The sequence below is a fragment of the Siphateles boraxobius genome, unplaced genomic scaffold, assembly GCF_051911475.1.
Source record: "Siphateles boraxobius isolate OS27281-9 unplaced genomic scaffold, OSU_SipBor_1 51, whole genome shotgun sequence".
NCBI classification, from domain to species: Eukaryota; Metazoa; Chordata; class Actinopteri; order Cypriniformes; family Leuciscidae; genus Siphateles; species Siphateles boraxobius.
Window position 1 is genome coordinate 817501 of NW_027509153.1, and position 22500 is coordinate 840000.

Here is a 22500-nt window from a genome sequence, read left to right on the forward strand (position 1 = left end):
ATACTTTTCTTTATATTAATTTGACTCTGAGTGTCTCTTACGCAGTGATGATGTTTAACAGAATTTTTGCCACAACAATTTTGGTGTCAGAGTGGGATTCCTTGGAAGTGCCTTCTGGACCTGAGAGCGGACGGTGTTTGGCCACCTGGACTGAGCAGTTCCAGCTCTACCTCGTAAGCTTGAGAGAGAGGGGCCGACCGCTATCGGGTCCGGGAGGGGCTCCACTGGAATCAAAAGAAAGCGAACCCGTGGCAACCAACATATCTCTGGTAAGAGACGTCTAAAATATTTTCTTTTGGGGAAAAGTATTTTGTTTCGGGTATGAAATGTGAGTGAACCATATTGGCTGAGGGCTGTTTCTGTGGTACGTAATCTGAGATTAATTGAGATCTATATATAGATCAAGAGGTTTCAAACAGATACGAGAGGAAATTATCTGAGATTAATTGAGGTCTGTAACAGATCAAGAGATTTCAAACAGATAGGTAACCTGAAAATGAGTTGTTCCGCCACGGAGCAAATTGTTTTTAGGTACTGAGGCTAATTAGGGGGAACCAGAACAGTTTTTGGTAAACCTTAATTAGGAGGGCACTAATAGTGCAACCCGACCGATTTGGGTTAAAAGAAAAAATCGGGTCTGTTGGGGACGCCTAACAGATCAAGAAAACGCGCGTTGAAGAGAAATCCACAGAGAACAGAGAAGCAGCCAATATGGGGAAGTCTCAAGGTAAGCATGCAAATTTTGATACACCGGTTTTTCTATCAAATGAGAAAATTATGGGGGAAAATTTATGTTTTAGATATTGAAAAAACTGAGAAAATACCATGATTTCCCCAGGGAGGGAACACTGAGCACAACTAGACTGAAAGTAGTGCGAGAATCAGTTGAACAGGGCAGTGAGAAACAAAAAAGGTAGTTATGGCTGTGTTCAACATGTGTAAGCAATGTGGACAAACAATGGATTGTTGTCTTAAAGGGGCAGATAAAAAGGAACTGTCGAGAGAAATAAAGTTTTTACTTCTTCATCCAGTAAATGGATGCATGACATTAGATGTCTAGAGAACTTAAATTTATATGATAAGGATTGAAGTTGCAAGCAGCAATAAGGCTGTCTGTGTGAAATAGGGGATTGTTATCAAAACAAGGGAAAGATTGGAAATTCAAGTGTCACTATGACGGGTGAGAGACTTGATGGAAGAAGGAAGTGAAAAAAAAACAAAAAAAAAACAAGAAGGTTGGTGTGTGAGATATGTTTGTGTGGGGATTGTGCAAACAATCATGTACTGGTTAGATAATGAAGGAACTGGCATGTAGAGAAAAGAAAGAATTAGCATGTAGAACAGAGGATGCAGAAGGAACTGGCATGTAGGGAAAGATGGAAGAAATATAGTAGAAAACTATATGTGATGAAAATAAAATGTCTGACAGAATTTATGGAAGTCAAATTAACTGTTTAAATGGTATGAAAAATTAGTTTCAGAATAAAAATAAGGCATTGAGTATGATTAACGGGGATTAATGTGATATAAAGATAAGGAATGTTTCATTAAGCAAAATGGGGAAAAGTTCTATATTTTAATGGTAAAATAATGATTGAAATTAGGTTTAGTTTTAGTTTGATAACCATTGTGTTTTGAACCTAGGGTCCAGCTATGCTGGGGGTACAGAAACAGGGTTTGCTTATTCACCTCGGTTTCCGGATGTTATATAAAAGTACTTGTTCTGTAATTAGGGTTGTTGATGATAATACCAAATTAGTAAAATGTAAAGACAACTTTGACAAAAAATTCTGGAAATCAATAATGTATAATGGTGGATATTTGTTGATATTAAGTCATTGAAGCAAAAGATATTGTCTGTTTTATAAATGAAATTATGGGTCAGGATAATTTCCTTGGACAAGTATGACTAAAGTTAAACGAAAACTTTGTGAAAACAACTTAGAATATTTTGAGCATTTCGATGCAGCTTATTAAAATTAATGTGCGGCCAATGATAATGATGAAGATTATGATTTGGCTATTGTGATTAAATCCGCCACTGGTGGACTGTAAAAGTATACAGAGAACTGCTTAATCAGTGGCTCTGTTTACATTCCTGAATGGGACACACACTGCTTCAAGGGTGTGCAGTAAGTTGGAGCCGTTTGCAAGCTCACAGTGATCAAACTATAGTCAAGGACAGGTGTCTGATGCTGTAGTTGAGGCTGACACATGAACCCACTAGATGACAGAGAGTGTCTTGATTGTGGTCAGCAGGACAATTTAACACGTAACTGTAAATGCCCACCGAGAAGGTGTAAAAAAACAAAGTGTAATATAGTGACACATTTCTGGTAATAATGTGGGTTTGAAAGTAGATCAGTGTTTATATAACGATATTAAAGTTTTCGTCTGAGAAAGAGTAAGAGATAAAAACAAGGTCAAGAGATTGAAGTATTAAAGTGAATCCTTTTAAAGAAAATATCTATAATAGTAATTTTTAAAAGTGAATTGATGAATACAGGTTGATGTAAAATTAATGACTCCAACAAATGTGAGTAGCAAAATATATCAAAGTAACTAACAGGATGATTGTGTTGTAATTAAACATTTAAAAAAGGATTTTAGAGTATATAGAGAGACTAATCTCACAGATGATTTACAATAACTGCAAAAGTATCACAAGCAGAGAGTGCTTGCCTCGTCAAAAAGTAAATCCTAATTGAGATTGAGAAATGTGAAACGTTATTGAGAACTAGAATAATTATTTTTATGTAAGAACAAATAAGCAGAAGTAGTAGGCTACCGAATTAACAGTTGCTAAATGTAAAATGTGTTGAAAGGCATCTGATTAAACAAACAGCTTGAAAAGTTGACCATGAAAGAGCTAGAAGCTGATGTTTTGCTTTCAAAAGATAAGTCTGCTATTGGCTGTAATGAAACAGTTCGCTTATCTAAATCTGATGTGTGCTGTGGCTGAAACAGCCAGTGCGACAGAGACTCAATCTGAGTGGAAATGTGTAATGTCTAGATTCCCTGACGTGGGCAAAAGACAACTGTAAAACTATGTTTATTTGAAAACACATGTAATTTCTGGCAAAGATGCCTTAAGCTGGGCTAGAGTTAAAATATGGTAGATAAAGTCTGATGTTAAAAGTTTTATGAAAATGCAGTGTACCTCAGAGTCTCTCTCTGATTCAATGTCAGCTAAAAGCTGTTATCTGAGCCTGTGTCATAAGTAAAGCACAGTGTTTAAGTTGAAAATCATAGACATGGAGAGGTTAAAAGAAATCATTGCCGTTCAGAGGGCAATTTGTATTTGTAAATGGATTTAAGTAAAACTGAATGACTTTAAAGAAGTCTTTAAAATAATAATGCAGACCTTAAACGATAGAGGTGACATTTTGATTAGCGTATTTTAGGACCAGTAACAACTTTGTCTCATTTAGTCTCCACCATTCAGGACCGATGGCTCCGGCTACAGATGAAGTACACTGAATGTACGGTTGTGATCTAAATTCACTGAGTATAGTCTAAGTAGCTAGGTTGCTGCTTTTAAGATAGTTAATGGATTTAAGTGATTAAATACTGTTGTTATTAACCTGTCTCCCTGTGAACACTATTAGGCAATCGGAATGGCTCTGGTGACTCTTGAACGTGCCTTTCCTAAGCTCCAGAAAACAGCTGAGTTCTGTTGAAGAAAACTGATTGTATTGGGAAAGAGCAGTCACCAGTGTGTACGAGTGGCTACTCAATGATGGGATGATCTTCCTGGCCAGGGGACAGCCCAACGCAGGGGGTCACGAAACATTGGGCAACTCCGGATGGTGGTTGTTATTTGTGAGAAAGGTATGAGAGTTGAGCGCTGATTACTGGAGGCCACCGGGGTCAGCAGAGCATTGAGAGGTGAGATGGGCTGTGAGGTTAAAATTAACTTTACGGCAGTCTGACCCAGAAATGTGAGTTCCTCTATACCACTCATCAGAAACCGCATTGATTGTATGGCTTCTTTTTCATTGTGACAAGTGTCTGCAACTATGCCAGGGGACGACACCCTGAAGAGAAGAAAATTAAAGATAAATGATTAGCGGGAGTGGACTTTCAAAAGCCAGCTGATTCCATGAGGTGATTGCCATTATTTGCTGCGGAGACAGTAACAAAACTTAATTATATGAGGGACATGATGTTGGTTGCCATATGGGCAAGTAAAATGTATAGAAGAGTTAATTTTGAGCTAATATGTTTATAACATAGTTTTAACTCCTGAAGGTCGTTAGGCATGGTGGTGGCTAAAGATGAAGACAGGCTTTTGTAGATTTGAGAAAAGTCTGGATAATAAAGCTGAATGGTAAAAGGTTAATGTAATACATTTAATATTACATTTTGTCTAAATTACAGTCTTAGGAGGCTGTTGAAAAGATTATTTGTTTATAGTGAGAGAGGCTGCTTGAGTGGAGGAAGGGATGGTAACTGTGTCTGTCTTTTTGTTATCGGCCTGCTAAAGAACAAAATAGTGATAATGAACCAAAACAACCCAGCTGACTTTTCTAAGAAATTGATCATGAACAGACATGCTTTGTAACTGGTTAAGAGACCATGTAAAATTAGGTAAAAGCTACAGTAAAATGTGAAGTTTAAAATCTTAATTAAAATTTAAATCTTTTTAGAGATGATATAATGAAAAGCGAACATTAAAAATGAACAGTTAAAATATGTGTCTAATATGAGTGTGTGTGATGGTGACTGCACTCTATGTCTTGTATGTGTTAGTTTGGGGTACGAATACTGTGTCTGAATAGTGTGTATATTGTGTCATTAACCTCTGGAATGAGGGTTTTATCATTACAGATGGGTTAAGGCAAATGACAAGTTTTAAGGAAGCTAATAGTTTTGAGTCAATCTGATGACAAGATGATGCAGAAAATGGGACGAGATTTAAATGGATTAGTTATCCAGCTCTGTCTGCTACTGGTAATTATGAATCAATCTATGGATTAAAAGCATTTATGTAAATTGGATTTGTGAAGTTGTAGAGAGATGTCCATCATGGGTTGAGATAAACTAAAATGTTATAGATTTGCAGGCAATAACAAAGTGACATATTGGCTAAGTCAATATCAAATTATCCAGAGAGTCCTACACATTTATGAATATTGTGAACAAAAGGGGGAAAATGTTGTTTGACTGACATTGACCAAGTCTGTACAGCACGACCTGACCTGACAGAAACAATTGAAACAGAATTTTCAGAAACAATGTTTGTAGATGACGGGATTAAGAGACCAAACAACAGGCCTGAAAAGCAGGATACACTGTAAGACTGAGGGCCGTTGCCCTCCAAATTCTCTGATAAGAAGATGTGTTTGTGGCTTTAAGTCATATTTTTGTTTCAGAGGCAGAGAAAGATGTCTGGAGGAATTTTGGCTTTGGGACAACGTTTGGGTTAGTGTTGATGGCAAACTTTATCCAAACACCATTATGTTAGATTGATGCACGAGATGATTCATGCATCAAAAGGGGGGATGGTAACAATTTTGATAACAATTGACAAAATTTGGTTTATTAAGGGACGGTATATGTTGGGAGTACAAGGGGCTTAATAGGGTAAAAGCCTGGCAAGAAGCCATTCTTCTCCCTAACAAAATTGCTGTCTGTAAGTGTGCCGCACACGCTGATAACAAAATTGCAGGACTGTTTCAACAGGAGACGCCAGGGCAGATGCAGCAGCGAAGGCCGTGGCAGCACAGCAGACAAAAGAAACTACGTGTACTTTACTATCTGAAAATAACCTCGACATTTGTTTTTCTTTACAGAGCATGCAGACTTTTGATGCAGGGCAGAATGTGCCCAATAAAATAATGGTTATGGATGAATTTGACTAACTATACTGGCCTAGATTGTTATTGTGGCAGAAAGAAACAAGGCCACACCTGCGCAGCGCATAACTTAAGATTTTCCTTTTGCAGAATGTCAGGAAGGATTGCAGAAAACAGAACTAATTCTGTTCCAAATGTATAAATATTGTGTTGTGGACATGAGCAAAGTGGGTTGAGTGTTTTTCAGGGTAAAAGGACCCCGAGTGCTATTAAGTGAGCAAGAAATTATCCGGAGATAATGTTTCAGGTTGTTGATTCCACAGATCACACCAAAGGGGACGAGCGGCAAGACAAGCGGTCACTAACAAAACTTAAGGTCTCCATTCACAGGTGAAAGCAGGCAAGAAATGGTTCACTCCAGTAGGGGTACATCGTGATCTAAGGGGCAAATCTGGTAATGATCAGAAAACGGTTGGAGAGTGGGACACCTGGGTCCAAGTCTCTCACCTTAGACTACACAGACAGGCCTCAACAATCAAATATGAGGACAACGTGAGGGGTCAAAGGCTTGTGCTAGTAACAGCCTCCCTCACCGGCGAGGGAAAGACTACGGCAACGACTCGCAAAGAGTCACCCTGGTGAAGACGGAATGTCCATGGGGCAAACGAGATGAACAACACACCCGGAGGAAGATGCACGAACTAATGGTTTGAGTTTAGCAAAAGAATCTGTTTTTGTGATGATTTTGATGATTTTATTTGATTGAATCAAAATAGGGCTTAGATCAAATGATTTGATTGGTTAAGGATTCATTAGAAAATATTTCAGGTAAATTATAGGGATTATTATTGAAGAAACTTGATTAGGCTTTCCATTAAGGGTAAGAAAGGCCGATCATGGGAGAATATGTATGGTAATAAGCTAAAAGATGGTCCGTAATGGAAATATTAGAGTTAATTTTGAACAACTACATTGGTTAAAAGAATGGATAAAAAATATAAAACCTTTTCAGGATAGATTTTATTAAATATGGTGTTAAAAGTTAAGAAAATATGGTTAGGAAAATGGAGGCGATGTATGGAAATGGGCGTGGACTGATGGTAAATGGATACGATTGGTTAATCTTTGGGGGGTTGGGGGTACTGTACTACCAATTTCAGCGACAGGATTATCAATATTGTTATGTTTACCATGCATTATAATGTGTCTCCAGCTCAGTACAGAGACTGGTTAAAGCTGGGAGTCTGTTCAATTGGATGAACAAAATATGATGATGCAAGTAGTGGGAGCTACTGTGACATGTGTTAAATTGTATGGTTTCCTTTTCTTTTTCTTTCTTTCTATGAATGTTTTTGATATGAACAGAAGGTTAAAAGCTGTGGTTATCCGCTATGTGATGACGTACAAGGAGAGGGGTCGAAATGAGGGATTTTATTCTACTTTTATTTCTTTGTATTTCTTAGCCTGTTGAAATGCCATGTGGGTTTCAAGATTTGTAATGGTAACCAGAGATGAAGAGTATAAGTGATGATATGACTTAAAATTTGATCTATTATTTTTATTATTATGATTGGGTAATCTGAATGATAAAAAGGGGGGAATTGTTGTGGAAATTTTAATATTCATTGATCCCAAACAGGTATCATAAGAGAAAGAAAAGAACTTTTCTTTTTATTAATTTGACTCTGAGTGTCTCTTACGCAGTGATGATGTTTAACAGAATTTTTGCCACAACAGTAGCATGTACAATAAATGACAAGAATCTGGAAAACAACTAATGCAATATCTCTGGTTTACCATGGAATCATGCGTAGATTTGCTACCAAGCTTGGAGGCTTGCAAATATTAATGTTAACAGCAAGTGTTTGCTAACTTAATGCAAAATAATATTGCTGATATCTACATTTAGATTTTGGTTAAACCTTATGGTACCAATCCCATGCATGACATATCTCAATTTTATTAAAGTAAAATAACAACTGGAAAATATAAGGTAGCATGCACAATAAATGACTAGAAGCTGGAAAACATGACTTATGCAATAAGGCTGGTTTATCATGGAAACAAATAGATTTTGTTTTACCATTCATGTATGTTCATGTTAGCTGTGCTATCAGACATACAAGCTATAGTTACATCTGCTGGGTGACATGGAAGCTGTATTTAGGGTCACATCTCTCTCTCTCTTTAAAGATCTGTGCTATATAATATGTATGATCAAGTGGCAAACAGCAACGAGGCTTTTGTTGACCACTTGGACAAAATCTGTTTCTGTTTTTTTTTTTTTTGTTCACTGACATAATTTATGTCATCATTGTTGTCATTGTCACAAGTAGAGGGATTTGCAAAGAAAAAAAGAACATTTTCTGGGATAAGGAAGATTTGATGGATGATCATTTTGATACAAATGACAGCTACACACAATATGATTATATATATATATATATATATATATATGTGTGTGTGTGTGTGTGTGTATGTATGTGTATATGTGTATGTTTGTAACTGTTTATTCTGTAACTTTTTATTATTTGTTAACATTGTTAATATATATATATATATATATATATATATATATATATATATATGATATGTGTGTGTATATTGGGGGGGCGCCAAAATTGTTGCTGCATACCCCTCTAACACTGGGTAGTTGCGCCCCTGTTTGTAGCAAATAGCAAGCCCGCGGCACTCTAGGTAACAGCCAGCGAGTGTACTGACACCTAGCGATTAGAAAATATACACGCACCATATTCTCTCTGAAGCAAGATTCTTCCGAAATAAATAGGAGCGTTTCGTTTTCAATCTTTTCTCTAAGGGTTCGAACCTGAGAGCTTGTGCTTTCAAAGAAGGTCCCAGTTTCAATTCACTCGAACATCCAGAGCACATCAAGGGCACGCGCCGTGCACAAAAAGAGAAGTCTGAAGGACGGGGTGAGGAGAGGTGGTGACATGGAGCTCAATTTCAATGGCACCCAGAAAATCTTGCCGTGACCCGGATTCGAACCTGGGTTGCTGCGGCCACAACGCAGAGTACTAACCACTATACGATCACGGCGAGCTACCAGTCTACCTGACGTGTCCTTGAATACAAAGGGGCCTTGTCATCTTTAGCTTGCAGACAAAACTGTTTCTTACCGACATAACTCTTTTCAAGGGTAATCCTGTAACAGTGACTCTGGAGAAGAAGTCACTGAAAAGAAAAGGATTCTGTTTTTCCTTTTATAAAGTTTAAGCTAGGCCTCCAGAAGTTTACACACTAAAGCAGGCTCATGCTGTCAACGTAGTCGGCAGGATTCGAAACTGCGCGGGGAGACCCCAATGGATTTCTAGTCCATCGCCTTAACCACTCGGCCACGATTACAAGCTGGCTGAAAGGGGCATGTCGTTTGTGGATTGGTGCCTTGCAGTGTCGCTGCCGGAGGCCAGTGTAGATCAGCAAGAACTCAACAACAAAACGTACCGCTCCACAAAAAGACGCTCGTTCGCCCGAACAGGGACTTGAACCCTGGACCCTCAGATTAAAAGTCTGATGCTCTACCGACTGAGCTATCCGGGCTCTTGCTCGAGAAGTGTGCGTGCTGTATCGGAACGCACAGCAAAATGAATCGTATTGGCGCAGAAAAAAGAGTGTCCTCCAATGCATTGCATTTCCTTCTTCGAAGATTCAGAATGGCCGTCAAAACGTCTGCTATGTCAAAATATATTTGCAAATTAGTGGGAATGCAGCCTATTAGACTGATGATAATAGTAATTAAAGGAAAATAATGCTAGGAAAAAGAACAAAAACTCACTGCTACTTGTCTGGAAAGCCTCTTCACACGCTTCAATGCTGTTGACTTGCCGCGCTCTTATCGTTATTGTAAACTTGTGTCAAAAGCGCAGTTGTTCGTAGCAAATAGCAAGCCCGCGGCACTCTAGGTAACAGCCAGCGAGTGTACTGACACCTTGCGATTAGAAAATATACACGCACCATATTCTCTCTGAAGCAAGATTCTTCCCACATAAATAGGAGCATTTCGTTTTCAGTCTTTTCTCTAAGGGTTCGAACCTGAGAGCTCGTGCTTTCAAAGAAGGTCCCAGTTTCAATTCACTCGAACATCCGGAGCACATCAAGGGCACGCGCCGTGCACAAAAAGAGTAGTCTGAAGGACGGGGTGAGGACAGGTGGCGACATGGAGCTCAATTTCAATGGCACCCAGAAAATCTTGCCGTGACCCGGATTCGAACCGGGGTTGCTGCGGCCACAACGCAGAGTACTAACCACTATACGATCACGGCGAGCTACCAGTCTACCTGATGTGTCCTTGAATACAAAGGGGCCTTGTCATCTTTAGCTTGCAGACAAAACTGTTTCTTACCAACATAACTCTTTTCAAGGGTAATCCTGTAACAGTGACTCTGGAGAAGAAGTCACTGAAAAGAAAAGGATTCTGTTTTTCCTTTTATAAAGTTTAAGCTAGGCCTCCAGAAGGTTACAAACTAAAGCAGGCGCATGCTGTCAACGTAGTCGGTAGGATTCGAACCTGCGCGGGGAGACACCAATGGATTTCTAGTCCATCGCCTTAACCACTCGGCCAAAGATGGGGCAAAAGGGACTGCTAAGGGGGGGGGGGGGGGGGGGGGGGGGCAAGAAGGAAAAAAAACGCCAAAGAGGGGGGGAAAGAAGGGGGAAAAGGCGCCAAAGTCATGGGTTCGAGTCCCAGGGAAAGCAAGAACTGATAATGTAAAATGTGTTCCTTGAAATGCTATTTAAGTTGCTTTGGATAAAAGTGTCTGTCAAATGTGTGAATGTACGTGTAAAAATGTAAAAAATTAAAAATAAATGATAGAAAAGTCAATATTTAGACCTATTTTACACATTTAGACGCATTTTAGACCTATTTTACCCAATTAAAAAACAATTTGCAAGAATAAAATGTACAACATACTTTGCACAAACATAGTTTATTCCAAAAGCTCGAATGTAACGCACGTTATATGTAATAAAAAAATATAAAAATATATACAAGTACAAATATATGTAAATACGATTATTTATTATACAATCACTACCACAAAGTCTCAAATCCAACATTTACAATAGAAGGAATATATATATATATATATATATATATATATATATATATATATATAATTAAAATGGTTTCATATATAATAAACACTACCACAAATTTGGTTTCATAATAATAATATATACATTACATATAATAATAATAATAATAATATATACACATTCACAAATAAAAGCTCAAATCTATATAACTTTATAATAAATACAAATTTAAATAGCTACATGTAATGATAATAAAAACGTAGTACAATTACAAATAGTTTGATAAATGAATAATAATATATATATAATTAGTATTTTTGGTAGTTTTATAATAATAATAATATTAATAATAATTAGCCATTTAGATACACATACACACTCACACAATTGCAATGGCTAGATATAATAATAGTAATAATATAACTTCAACAAATAGTTTAATAAAAATGTAGAAAAAATTGTTATATATAAAATATATATACATAAACATATTTTTAAGAGCTTTCCTTCAAATGTACTTAATGCACTAACGTAAAATTTAAAGTTTTATAAAATTATATAAAATTTTCTAAAATTAAAATTATCACAATTATAAAAAATAAAAAATTAAATATAATTGTGAATGAAAGACAAAATAAATCCTAAAGAGACTCTTTCCACTCTGCAATGGTCTGGCCAGCTGCTGGACAGTACCACTTTCCTCTAACCTGGGAATGGCCAGTGAGTTTACTTTTTGATTGGCCACATATTTTACACTCATAATGGTAATGTTCCTTTGTGTGACGCTTCTTTGGTGGCTCCCCTCTTGCCACACGCTCTTGATCCTCAAGTGCTGCCTTGTGCTGTCTCCATGCACGCTGTCGGTTCTGAGGAGGTGGTGGAACTGATGGCTGTTGGCCTGGTGGAAAAGACGACCAACCCTGAGAGTGCGATGGTGGAACCGATGGCTGTTGGCACAGCTGAAGAGAAGACCAACCCTGAGAGTGCGATGGTGGAACCGATGGCTGTTGGCTGGGGAAGCTCCACTCCTTGTAGCAAGGTGTCCCGGTCAGTTCTTTTCTGTCTGTCGAGAAGCCTGGGAAAGAATAACAGACATTTTTAGCTTTACCCACAGTACATTTACAAAACATCTCTACTGATTTGTTTTTATAAACTATGTACACTAAACTATTCAAAAACTATCCATCACTTGGATACTTCAGCATTAAAGGAACACGCCGACTTTTTGGGACTTTAGCTTATTCACCGTATCTCCGAAGCACTGCTACTTCTGTGGAGTGATTTACTCCAACTCTGAGCAAACTCTCTGCTCCTCACCAGTTCTCAGGTGCTGCGAGTAAATCACTCCGTCCAAGTAGCAGTGCTTAACCTTCTGAGAATATACTTCCCAGTATGTATATGGTTAGAAGAAGCCTGCGTCTCATATGGCCTTGTTATTTGTACACACTGTTGCTATACAAATCACAACATGTAAATAGGAAAATGTTGATGTTATTTTGTCACTTATTGGGAGCAGTATGCTAGATGGAGCCATTTACCTCCAGTATTTGTGCTAAGCTAGGCCAGCGGTGGGGGCGTCGGAAAGAGTTACAGCACGCACGGAGATTAGAAGGGTATGTATGGACTTATCTGACTCTGGGGGATACGGTGAATAAGCTAAAGTCCCAAAAAGTCAGCGTGTTCCTTTAACATTCAGCAATATTATCAATTTGACTATACTGACATTATTGGACAATAACTAAACTGATAACATTACAGCTGATTTATAGCCGAATTGACCTCATTTCGTAATTGATGAACTTCGCACTTTGTGAACATTATCAGAGAAAAACAGACTGTGGAATGTCTCAACTGACAAATCAGAATCAAGCATTTCAGAAAGCTGTGTAATAAGCAATAACGTATTCTAAACCGTAACATTCTGAATTTCTGAAAAGCTTTTGTGAAACAATGTATGCATTTATTACCAAATTTTTTAAATCCTTTTTTTGGCAGACATATAAAAGGTTGCAAGTTTCAAAATGAGACGGTGTCTGAAAACAATGTATACATTTAATGTATGTTATATACAAATACATGTGGAATAGAGAATAGTTCAAAAGATTTATTATTTCAGAAGTGCAGTCGTTCATCATAGGAATAGATTTCATATTACTGAAGTGAATTTAGGAAGCTGAAATCCAACTCACCATGAAGACACTGTGGTGTTGTTTATAGTAACTAGCACCAAGTTGGTCTGGTCTAGTAGCTCTCTGCAGTCTTCAAGCAGCTGCTTGATGTGGCTATAAATCATCACAATTGCCTGAGGAATGGGAAAGGTTTTGCCCTTGTTATCTTTAGGCCTATTTCTGGCTTCCCTGAATTCCTTCAGAAGCTTGAGTGCAACACATTCTGAAACCCTGTTGGCATCAGGTCTCTGGGCAGCCTGACCATGAGTCATGAACAGTCTGTGAATAAAAAGATGCATGATTGTATTATGTATGATTAGTATTCTATGGTTCATTATAGCTTTGTAAACATATAGACTGATTATGTTTTGGAATTGTATGGCAATGAGAGATAGACTTTATGATCTATCCTGGATCTCATCAAAACAGTTTTTTTAAAGTATTTTTAACCTTTGAAAGGAATTAAATTATACAGGGAGCATTCAACAAGACTCAAATTTAACACCGGTGCACTACAATTTAACTCACCTCTCAGCTGCTTGCTGACCAGGGGCTGAGCCACTACGCTTCCGAGAAGCTCTCCAAGGACCTTCCAAGGTCTTTTTCTTGCACTTAAGGGAATACTTGGAGGGGGACTGATCAATGGTATGCAAATACGAATACAACCGCAAGATCTCTGCTATCTCGTTAGTTGATAAACCAGTGATCGTGCGGTTGAGACTGACGAGATAGCCTGCCAGGTTATCCACTGCCTCCCATCCAGGAACACCCCTTGAATCACATCTACTGTCCTAGAAATGGAAACAAAAACAGAATCCTGGATTAGGAAATTATTTTGATACTTTGATAAACCATTCACAAATTACAAGCATCAGGTATTAGAAACTTTACCGGAGCTGGTGTGCTGGGCCCAGCACAGGAAATGTCTTCAATGTCAGGACTGTAAGAGCCACCACTTGGCACACTGGTTTCCTAGATTTTTTAAAAACATTTTAAAGAGAAGAATAAACTTCAGTTACAAAATTGACTGTTCAAATTGACTATTTTTAATCTTTTAATTAAATGAACGTTTAATCATGAAGCAACTCATTCATTGCTCCTAAAAACATTAACATTCCTATGTAATTTTAATTCAAAACGATCAAGAAAATTGACATTACCAGAGGTGAGATCAATGAATCACCATGACTGCTGGAACTTGCAAGGGTGTGTGTGCCCAAATTGAGGTCTGCCGCATCACATATTGTGACATCCAGACACTCATCCTCCTGAACTTCAACCTCCATCTCTGGCAAGGCGATTTCATGTTGCTCCAGTGGAGAAATCAGGTCTCCTCTGTCAGACTGTGCCAGCAAGTACTCCACAGCTATACGCTCATCTGCCATAAAGATTCAATAAACATTTTGTAATAAGAGCTATATATCAGGCTAAAGCAGTAGGCTACAGTGCATGTGATGAATGTAGTGTTGCTAATGAAAAATCTATTTTGCGATTAACATGAAAAATGTAAAAGCAAAAATCACAAAAGAAAAACTAAAACAAATACACTTCAACTTCACAAACTGACATATCTTATAACTAGGAACAAGCACCTTTACAGCAATGATCAGTCATGAAAACGATGGTCTGATTGGTTAGCGTTCAGGCAGCATGCAAAGCCTTTGAAAACACACAGTGATGCCTGGAATCACTATCGTAATAGTATGTACAATGGTGAATCTTACCAGTGGGTTTCCCAGGAGGTTTGAATTCTGGCAGGAGTGCACATCCAAGGACTCTGTTGCTGAGGACATTCATGTGGGACATTAAACGTACATCATACATTTTAGTAAGTGATGTACCACTCATGTCCACAGCTTGATGAGCTCGGTTGATGTTCCACCTAGATGCACCCTCAAGCATGTACATCTGCGTATGTAGTGCATTACATCTCCAACCTGAAAGACAATGTTTCACATGATTAAAATACTATTATATAACCCCCCACTCAGAACCACCAGGCCTAAGAAAAAGGTTTGTTTCCAATTTGGTGCCTTTAATTTTCGAAGTCAGCAACTTCAGTATTGTGACAACACTATTTAAATATATGCATAATATTGCTTTATAATTTCAATTTACCTGGAATAAAAGTGCACTGGTGGCGATGGAAGCTTTCCAGAGAGGAGGACCCTCTGCCACACCTCAGTACATCCAGAACCTTGTCACCCTTCTGTAAACCGGAGCCCAGTTTTGTGTACAACTGAACACCGGGTGGATCTTGGATGCAAGGTAAGTGTTTCTGCTGTACCTCCCACACACGTGTCATGCTCTCTGGATTGATGAGGCGCAAACCAGTGGTGTCGGTCAGTTCCCACATGGAGTCCAGCAGTCCTTGTATCAAGACACGAGTTTCTTCAACTCCGCGTGTCCTCCTCCTGCAGTGCTTGGCCAGCTCACTGGAGGTGATGCTTGACAGGATTTGGGCCTCTGTTGAAATATGACCCCCATGTTTTTTTAAAAGCATGGTCTTTTTCGCCTCTTTAAGACGAGAGATGTCATCCTTGTCCCATTCAAATATACAGCTGGACAACTTGGAGCAGAAAGTGCCATACAGCGGATGGTGCTCCGTTGTAAGGCCAGCAGTAAACCGCCGCATGAAGTGGAACACATCAAGTCGCACTGTGATATTCCATGGTCGGAACCAGGTAAGAACTGGAGTCACGCCTACACCAATGAGAAACAAGGAGTGATGGTTTTCTCAGATTTACATTTGCATCATTAAAGAAATATAATAATGCTGTTTTACATAAGCTTTTGTCTACTTGATTGCAAACACTGAACAGGGTTCTCATAGTAAATTGCTACTGTAAATAGAAATTAAGAATTTTGGAACCATTGTAAATAGATCTAAAAAAATATAAATTTCTATAGTAAATAGTTCTAAAAATTCTCTTTATGAGTGTTCTTAAAGAATATGAACAAACACCTAGAAAAACCATGTACAGGAATGAAATTTAGTTTTTAGTAATTTAGAAACATGCCTGAAATGGTTGCTAATATGAATTAGAAATACAAACACATTCATATTAGGTAAAGACTTAATGTAACAAACCTGTCTCGCTGCAGCAGTCCCGGTCAACGTAAATCACAGCTGGCTCTGGCTCCCCAGCATCCTTGTATCGCTTTACGATGCCCTGACACAAGTCATCTATGCCAGCTCCCTCACCAGTGGTTAGGACACAGTTCAGGACTTGGCCAAACTCATTGCCAACATTGGTCATCCATGTAGCAGTGTCCGCAATGCCACCAGCAAGCTTTTTAGTTATCTATATAAATACACAAACATTACAATCAGATAAAAATCTCTGAACATCAAGTTGAAATTAACATGCATTTGCCTCTTTTTATATACATTTACCTTCTTGGTAGAATCAAGCTTCAGGATGCTACCATATGTTGATGTTATGACACCCTTTAGCTCATCAATGTGACTCAGGATCTCGTTGGCATGAACCGTCTCAAACCACTGTGCCAGAGGTAGGGGGCAAAAAGGCGGTGGCTGCTGATATACCACTTTAGCCTGTGTCAGGGCACATTTCTTTTTGTGAAATTCACAGTCTGTCAGATAGTTAATGGTACGTTTTGCCCACTCCTCGCTGTGAACTTCTTCAAGCGCCTGCTGCAAGAAACTGGAGCTGTTCCCAGCAGTTCTAGGCTTCAACAAAGTCACACACTTCCTGTCAAGTGCAAGGTGAGTGGTAAGAACAGCGGGGAATTTGTTTCTGTGGGAGGGATCTAGTCGTTTGAGGATCTCCGAACTCCAAGGGCAGACAGGAATCTTACACTTACTGCAGCGAGGGTAGTCTACTCCAATTAAATAATATCTCGAGTCAATATCAATGACTTCCCTCACTTTTGTGTAGATTCCTGAATTGTGCATCTTCCTATTGCACTGTGTGCACTTCAGAGGAATACCCCACATTCTCATTGGGGCCCACAGAAACATACGCTGTCTAAAGTAGGTGTTAGGATCAGGAGGTGAAGTTGTAGGCTTGCTGGGACTTGGTGGATGAAACCAGTTTTGAGAAAACTGCTGCTTAAGTCGTCCTGTGGCGTCATATAGACACTGCGCGATCCACTTCTGGTCTGCTGGCTTAATAACTCGACAGAACTGTTTGGGGAGAAAACTCACCCAATTCACTACTGGAGGCCTCAGGTTAATTTCCAGGGATGGTGTTTGAGGTGCAGTTTGTGGAACGCCTTGCTGCTCTTCAATGTATGCGGGTGATTCAGTAAATGATGTTGTTGGAGAAGGTGTTGGTGGATCCACAGATTCTGTCCCTGCAAGACTGGTACAAGGATGATTAGTTTCAATGTGGTGAAGAAGTCCAACCGCACCCCAGACTTTTGCACCACACTGGTCACAACATTCTTGGACATGGTAATCTGACAGATGTTCGGAGAAACAGTCCACATCAATGTCTTCACCACAAAGACCACACTTTATTGAAGAACTGCTCTCTGGGACTGATCTTGAGCCTGCACTGCTCTCTGGGACTGATCTTGAGCCTGCACTGCTCTCTGGGACTGATCTTGAGCCTGCACTGCTCTCTGGGACTGATCTTGAGCCTGCACTGCTCTCTGGGGCTGGTTTTGCGCCTGCACTGCTCAGTGGTCTTGCCTGAGCACCTGCACTGCTCCATGAGGCTGGTCTTGCCTGAGCACCTGCACTGCTCTCTGGGACTGATCTTGCCTGCGCACCTGCACTGCTCCATGAGGCTGGTCTTGCCTGCGCACCTGCACTGCTCCATGAGGCTGGTCTTGCCTGCGCACCTGCACTGCTCCATGAGGCTGGTCTTGCCTGCGCACCTGCACTGCTCCATGAGGCTGGTCTTGCCTGCGCACCTGCACTGCTCCATGAGGCAGGTTTTGCACCTGCACTGCTCTGTGGTCCTCCTTGCATGCCTGCACTGCTCTGTGGTCCTGCTTGCATGCCTGCACTGCTCTGTGGTCCTGCTTGCATGCCTGCACTGCTCTGTGGTCCTGCTTGCATGCCTGCACTGCTCTGTGGTCCTGCTTGCATGCCTGCACTGCTCTGTGGTCCTGCTTGCATGCCTGCACTGCTCTGTGGTCCTGCTTGCATGCCTGCACTGCTCTGTGGTCCTGCTTGCATGCCTAACACTGTCTGCTCTGCTGACTGTAAAAAAAGCATTAGTGTTTTCCCTAGGATTAGTGTTTTCCCTAGGTCTCAAAATCTGCAAATTATCAAAATCAAAACTTTGCTGAAAAACATGTTGTACACAATTACTACATGCAAACTGTCGTCTGATTCATAGGTTGTTGTTCTTTAAGGAAAGTAATACACCTTTAAGTAGAATTGTAAAAACACCCACCTTCAGGTCTTTGTGCAGGCATCTTTTTACTGCGAGTTAAATTGACATTTATATGCATTTTATTCAAGTAACCTGTTATACCATTATAAAGACCTCAGTGATTTACATTAAAAGCTAAGAAATTAATCTAGTGTACTGACACCATTTGCACTAAATTGCACAGCTTTGCTCAGTTTGTGCGCATTATATATATATATATATATATATATATATATATATATATATATATACACACACACCTTTTTCTGACTATTATTTCATGTCAGGCTTTACAGCTCAAATAATGAACATTTTTCTCTTATTAAAAAATGTTTTTAAATTAGTAATGATCACCAGCATAGGTAAAATAATCACATTCATTACATACCTTATGATAACCACATTTGCAAGTGATTATTTTCCCAAATATATCATATGCACAGGTCTGTTTGTGTAATGGACAGTTATTAATTCTTTCCAAGGCATGCTTCCACTTCTTCGCCCCTGGCTTCTTGCCTGTTGAGAAGTGGTACTTCCCTTGGGCATACTTGCACATGATGTCATGCCAGTATGAGTCTGGTTTACCAGTCTTAGTCATGTCTATAAATATGAAACAACAGGGTAAATACGAGACAACTTGAGAACAACTTCAGAGAGATACAAATGAAATGAAATTTAAAGAAAAGGCTTAGGGGAAAACGTTTAAGACAAATTTTATGTAGAAGAGGGATTTTACACATGGATGGTTGTCAAATTACGTATGTTTGTTAATTTAACCATGTTAAAAGACAATTTTTAAACTATGGTAAATAGAATGAATGATTACGTTGCACTAAATTCAAATTGGTGCAATGAGGGGTGCAGTGAGAGGTGCAGTGAGAGGTGCAGTGTGCAGTGAGACGTGAGGTGCAGTGAGAGGTGAGATGCAGTGAGGGGTGCAGTGAGTGGTGCAGTGAGAGGTGCAGTGAGAGGTGCAGTTAGAGGTGCAGTGAGAGGTGAGATGCAGTGAGGGGTGCAGTGAGAGGTGCAGTGAGAGGTGCAGTGAGAGGTGCAGTGAGAGGTGGGGTGCAGTGAGTGGTGCAGTGAGAGGTGAGGTGCAGTGAGAGGTGAGGTGCAGTGAGAGGTGAGGTGCAGTGAGAGGTGAGATGCAGTGAGAGGTGCAGTGAGGGGTGCAGTGTGCAGTGAGAGGTGAGATGCAGTGAGAGGTGAGATGCAGTGAGAGGTGAGATCCAGTGAGAGGTGAGATGCAGTGAGAGGTGAGATGCAGTGAGAGGTGAGATGCAGTGAGAGGTGAGATGCAGTGAGAGGTGAGATGCAGTGAGAGGTGCAGTGAGGGGTGCAGTGAGAGGTGAGATGCAGTGAGAGGTGCAGTGAGGGGTGCAGTGTGCAGTGAGAGGTGAGATGCAGTGAGAGGTGAGATGCAGTGAGGGGTGCAGTGAGAGGTGCAGTGAGGGGTGCAGTGAGAGATGAGAGGTGAAGTGAGAGGAGCAGGGCCAGGGAGAAGAGAAGGCCCAAGGAGAGGGCAAGGTAAAGGTGTAAGAATGTGTGGTGGTGGCATTCCAAGGGCTGCAAGAACAGTAGTCAGTGATGAAATCCGTGCCACTATCATTGACCATGTAATCAACCACGGTCTTTCACTAAGAGAGGCTGGAAAAAAGTAAAGTTACTGTACATGTGGACATACAATTCCCAACCAAGAAATGTAGTGTAAAAACGGTGGACTGCATGTTTTGCATGTTTTTCAAACTGAAACACTAAAGTCTATGAAGTTTTTGTAATGTCAACAATAGCCAGTATTTTGAAACTGGGTGTACTTTGATTGACTGCATGTACCTTGTGACGTGAAAACAAGTGTTATTCTTTGACAGAATAATTTCATTCTGAGTCTGAGTCAGATTTTCAGTGTTTTGGTAAAGTTAGTGTATGCAGAGAAAGATGTGTTCTATTTTGAAATGAAGAGTGTGTTTTTCAAAATGTGTTTTTGAGAAGAAAATCATCCATTTGGCCAATTGTGTTTTGTGGGTGTGAGTCTGTTTTAAGAGTTTAGAAAAATTATCTGAAGTATGGGTAAGCGCTTGTTAGCGATTGAAAAAAAAAACTAATAAATTGAAAACAGTAAAAAGCAACAGAGATTAAAAATAAAGCAGTTCATTATGTAAAAATTATAACATAATTAGTTTCTAAAGTTATTAGGCTTTTTATTACGGTTTTATTTGTACACTCTATGGTTAATACAAAACAAGTCACCACTCTGTATTTTAACATTAATCATCATAGGAATTATTATCCTCATTTATAGTCTATATACTGTTATCTTAAACCAGTCCGGCTAAGCTTTTGCAGTATGAAGGCCGCGATTTATATCACTATATCAAAACATGGCCTCCGAACTCTATATAAGTGTTAAAACAACGAATTACAAATAAAGATAGCTGAATTAAACGTGTGCAACCTAAACCGAGTTTGAACTGTAATGTCCAACGAATAGATAATTTTTCTCTTTCACGTTAAAATGTTAATTAAATTGTACTTGCCTGCATCAAAACACAAAACCGTCTCAGGTAGTGATGGGGTGAATGACGAGTCCTTTTCGCGCCGTCGCTCTTTATGACGGTGGTCACGAGACTATGTTTCGGCCAATGACTGTTTTGGCCCGTCCAGCCAATGGCTGTTTTGCCCCACTGTTCGGAACTGTTAGGACCCGCTGTTCGGAACTGTTAGGACGTAATTTAGGATTGTTAGGACCTGTGTTAGGAATTGTTAGGACTTATTTAGATTGTGTTAGGAATTGTTAGGACTTATTTAGATTGTGTTAGGACTTTTGTTAGGACTTGTAACAAATGGTTAGGAATAGTTAGGCTGTCCATTCGCCGGAGGGTACGGCCACGACTACAAGCTGGCTGAAAGGGGCATGTCGTTTGTCGATTGGTGCCTTGCAGCGTCGCTGCCGGAGGCCAGTGTAGATCAGCAAGAACTCAACAACAAAATGTACCGCTCCACAAAAAGATGCTCGTTCGCCCGAACAGGGACTTGAACCCTGGACCCTCAGATTAAAAGTCTGATGCTCTACCGACTGAGCTATCCGAGCTCTTGCTCGAGAAGTGTGCGTGCTGTGTCGGAACGCACAGCAAAATGAATCGTATTGGCGCAGAAAAAAGAGTGTCCTCCAATGCATTGCGTTTCCTTCTTCGAAGATTCAGAATGGCCGTCAAAACGTCTGCTATGTCAAAATATATTTGCAAATTAGTGGGAATGCAGCCTAGTAGACTGATGATAATAGTAATTAATGGAAAATAATGCTAGGAAAAAGAACAAAAACTCACTGCTACTTGTCTGGAAAGCCTCTTCACACGCTTCAATGCTGTTGACTTGCCGCGCTCTTATCGTTATTGTAAACTTGTGTCAAAGGCGCAGTTGTTTGTAGCAAATAGCAAGCCCGCGGCACTCTAGGTAACAGCCAGCGAGTGTACTGACACCTAGCGATTAGAAAATAAACACGCACCATATTCTCTCTGAAGCAAGATTCTTCCGAAATAAATAGGAGCATTTCGTTTTCAGTCTTTTCTCTAAGGGTTCGAACCTGAGAGCTCGTGCTTTCAAAGAAGGTCCCAGTTTCAATTCACTCGAACATCCAGAGCACATCAAGGGCACGCGCCGTGCACAAAAAGAGTAGTCTGAAGGACGGGGTGAGAACAGGTGGCGACATGGAGCTCAATTTCAATGGCACACAGAAAATCTTGCCGTGACCCGGATTTGAACCGGGGTTGCTGCGGCCACAACGCAGAGTACTAACCACTATACGATCACGGCGAGCTACAGGTCTACCCGACGTGTCCCTGAATACAAAGGGGCCTTGTCATCTTTAGCTTGCAGAGAAAACTGTTTCTTACCAACATAACTCTTTTCAAGGGTAATCCTGTAACAGTGACTCTGGAGAAGAAGTCACTGAAAGAAAAGGATTCTTTTTTTCCTTTTATAAAGTTTAAGCTAGGCCTCCAGAAGGTTACACACTAAAGCAGGCTCATGCTGTCAACGTAGTCGGCAGGATTCGAACCTGCGCGGGGAGACCCCAATGGATTTCTAGTCCATCGCCTTAACCACTCGGCCACGACTACAAGCTGGCTGAAA

At 39.9% G+C, this 22500-nt stretch overlaps 6 non-coding genes across 6 annotated transcripts; all 6 read right to left on the reverse strand.

The window, feature by feature from the left end:
• Nucleotides 1–9079: 9079 nt before the first annotated feature.
• Nucleotides 9080–9161, reverse strand: trnas-aga (transfer RNA serine (anticodon AGA)). The gene has a single exon. It is a non-coding gene; the product is annotated as a tRNA-Ser (tRNA).
• A 122-nt stretch (nucleotides 9162–9283) lies between these two features.
• On the reverse strand, nucleotides 9284–9356 carry trnak-uuu (transfer RNA lysine (anticodon UUU)). Its single transcript has one exon. It is a non-coding gene; the product is annotated as a tRNA-Lys (tRNA).
• Nucleotides 9357–10006: 650 nt separating this feature from the next.
• On the reverse strand, nucleotides 10007–10078 carry trnah-gug (transfer RNA histidin (anticodon GUG)). Its single transcript has one exon. It is a non-coding gene; the product is annotated as a tRNA-His (tRNA).
• Nucleotides 10079–21387: 11309 nt separating this feature from the next.
• Nucleotides 21388–21460, reverse strand: trnak-uuu (transfer RNA lysine (anticodon UUU)). Its single transcript has one exon. It is a non-coding gene; the product is annotated as a tRNA-Lys (tRNA).
• Nucleotides 21461–22110: 650 nt separating this feature from the next.
• On the reverse strand, nucleotides 22111–22182 carry trnah-gug (transfer RNA histidin (anticodon GUG)). Its single transcript has one exon. It is a non-coding gene; the product is annotated as a tRNA-His (tRNA).
• A 223-nt stretch (nucleotides 22183–22405) lies between these two features.
• On the reverse strand, nucleotides 22406–22487 carry trnas-aga (transfer RNA serine (anticodon AGA)). The gene has a single exon. It is a non-coding gene; the product is annotated as a tRNA-Ser (tRNA).
• Nucleotides 22488–22500: the final 13 nt, after the last annotated feature.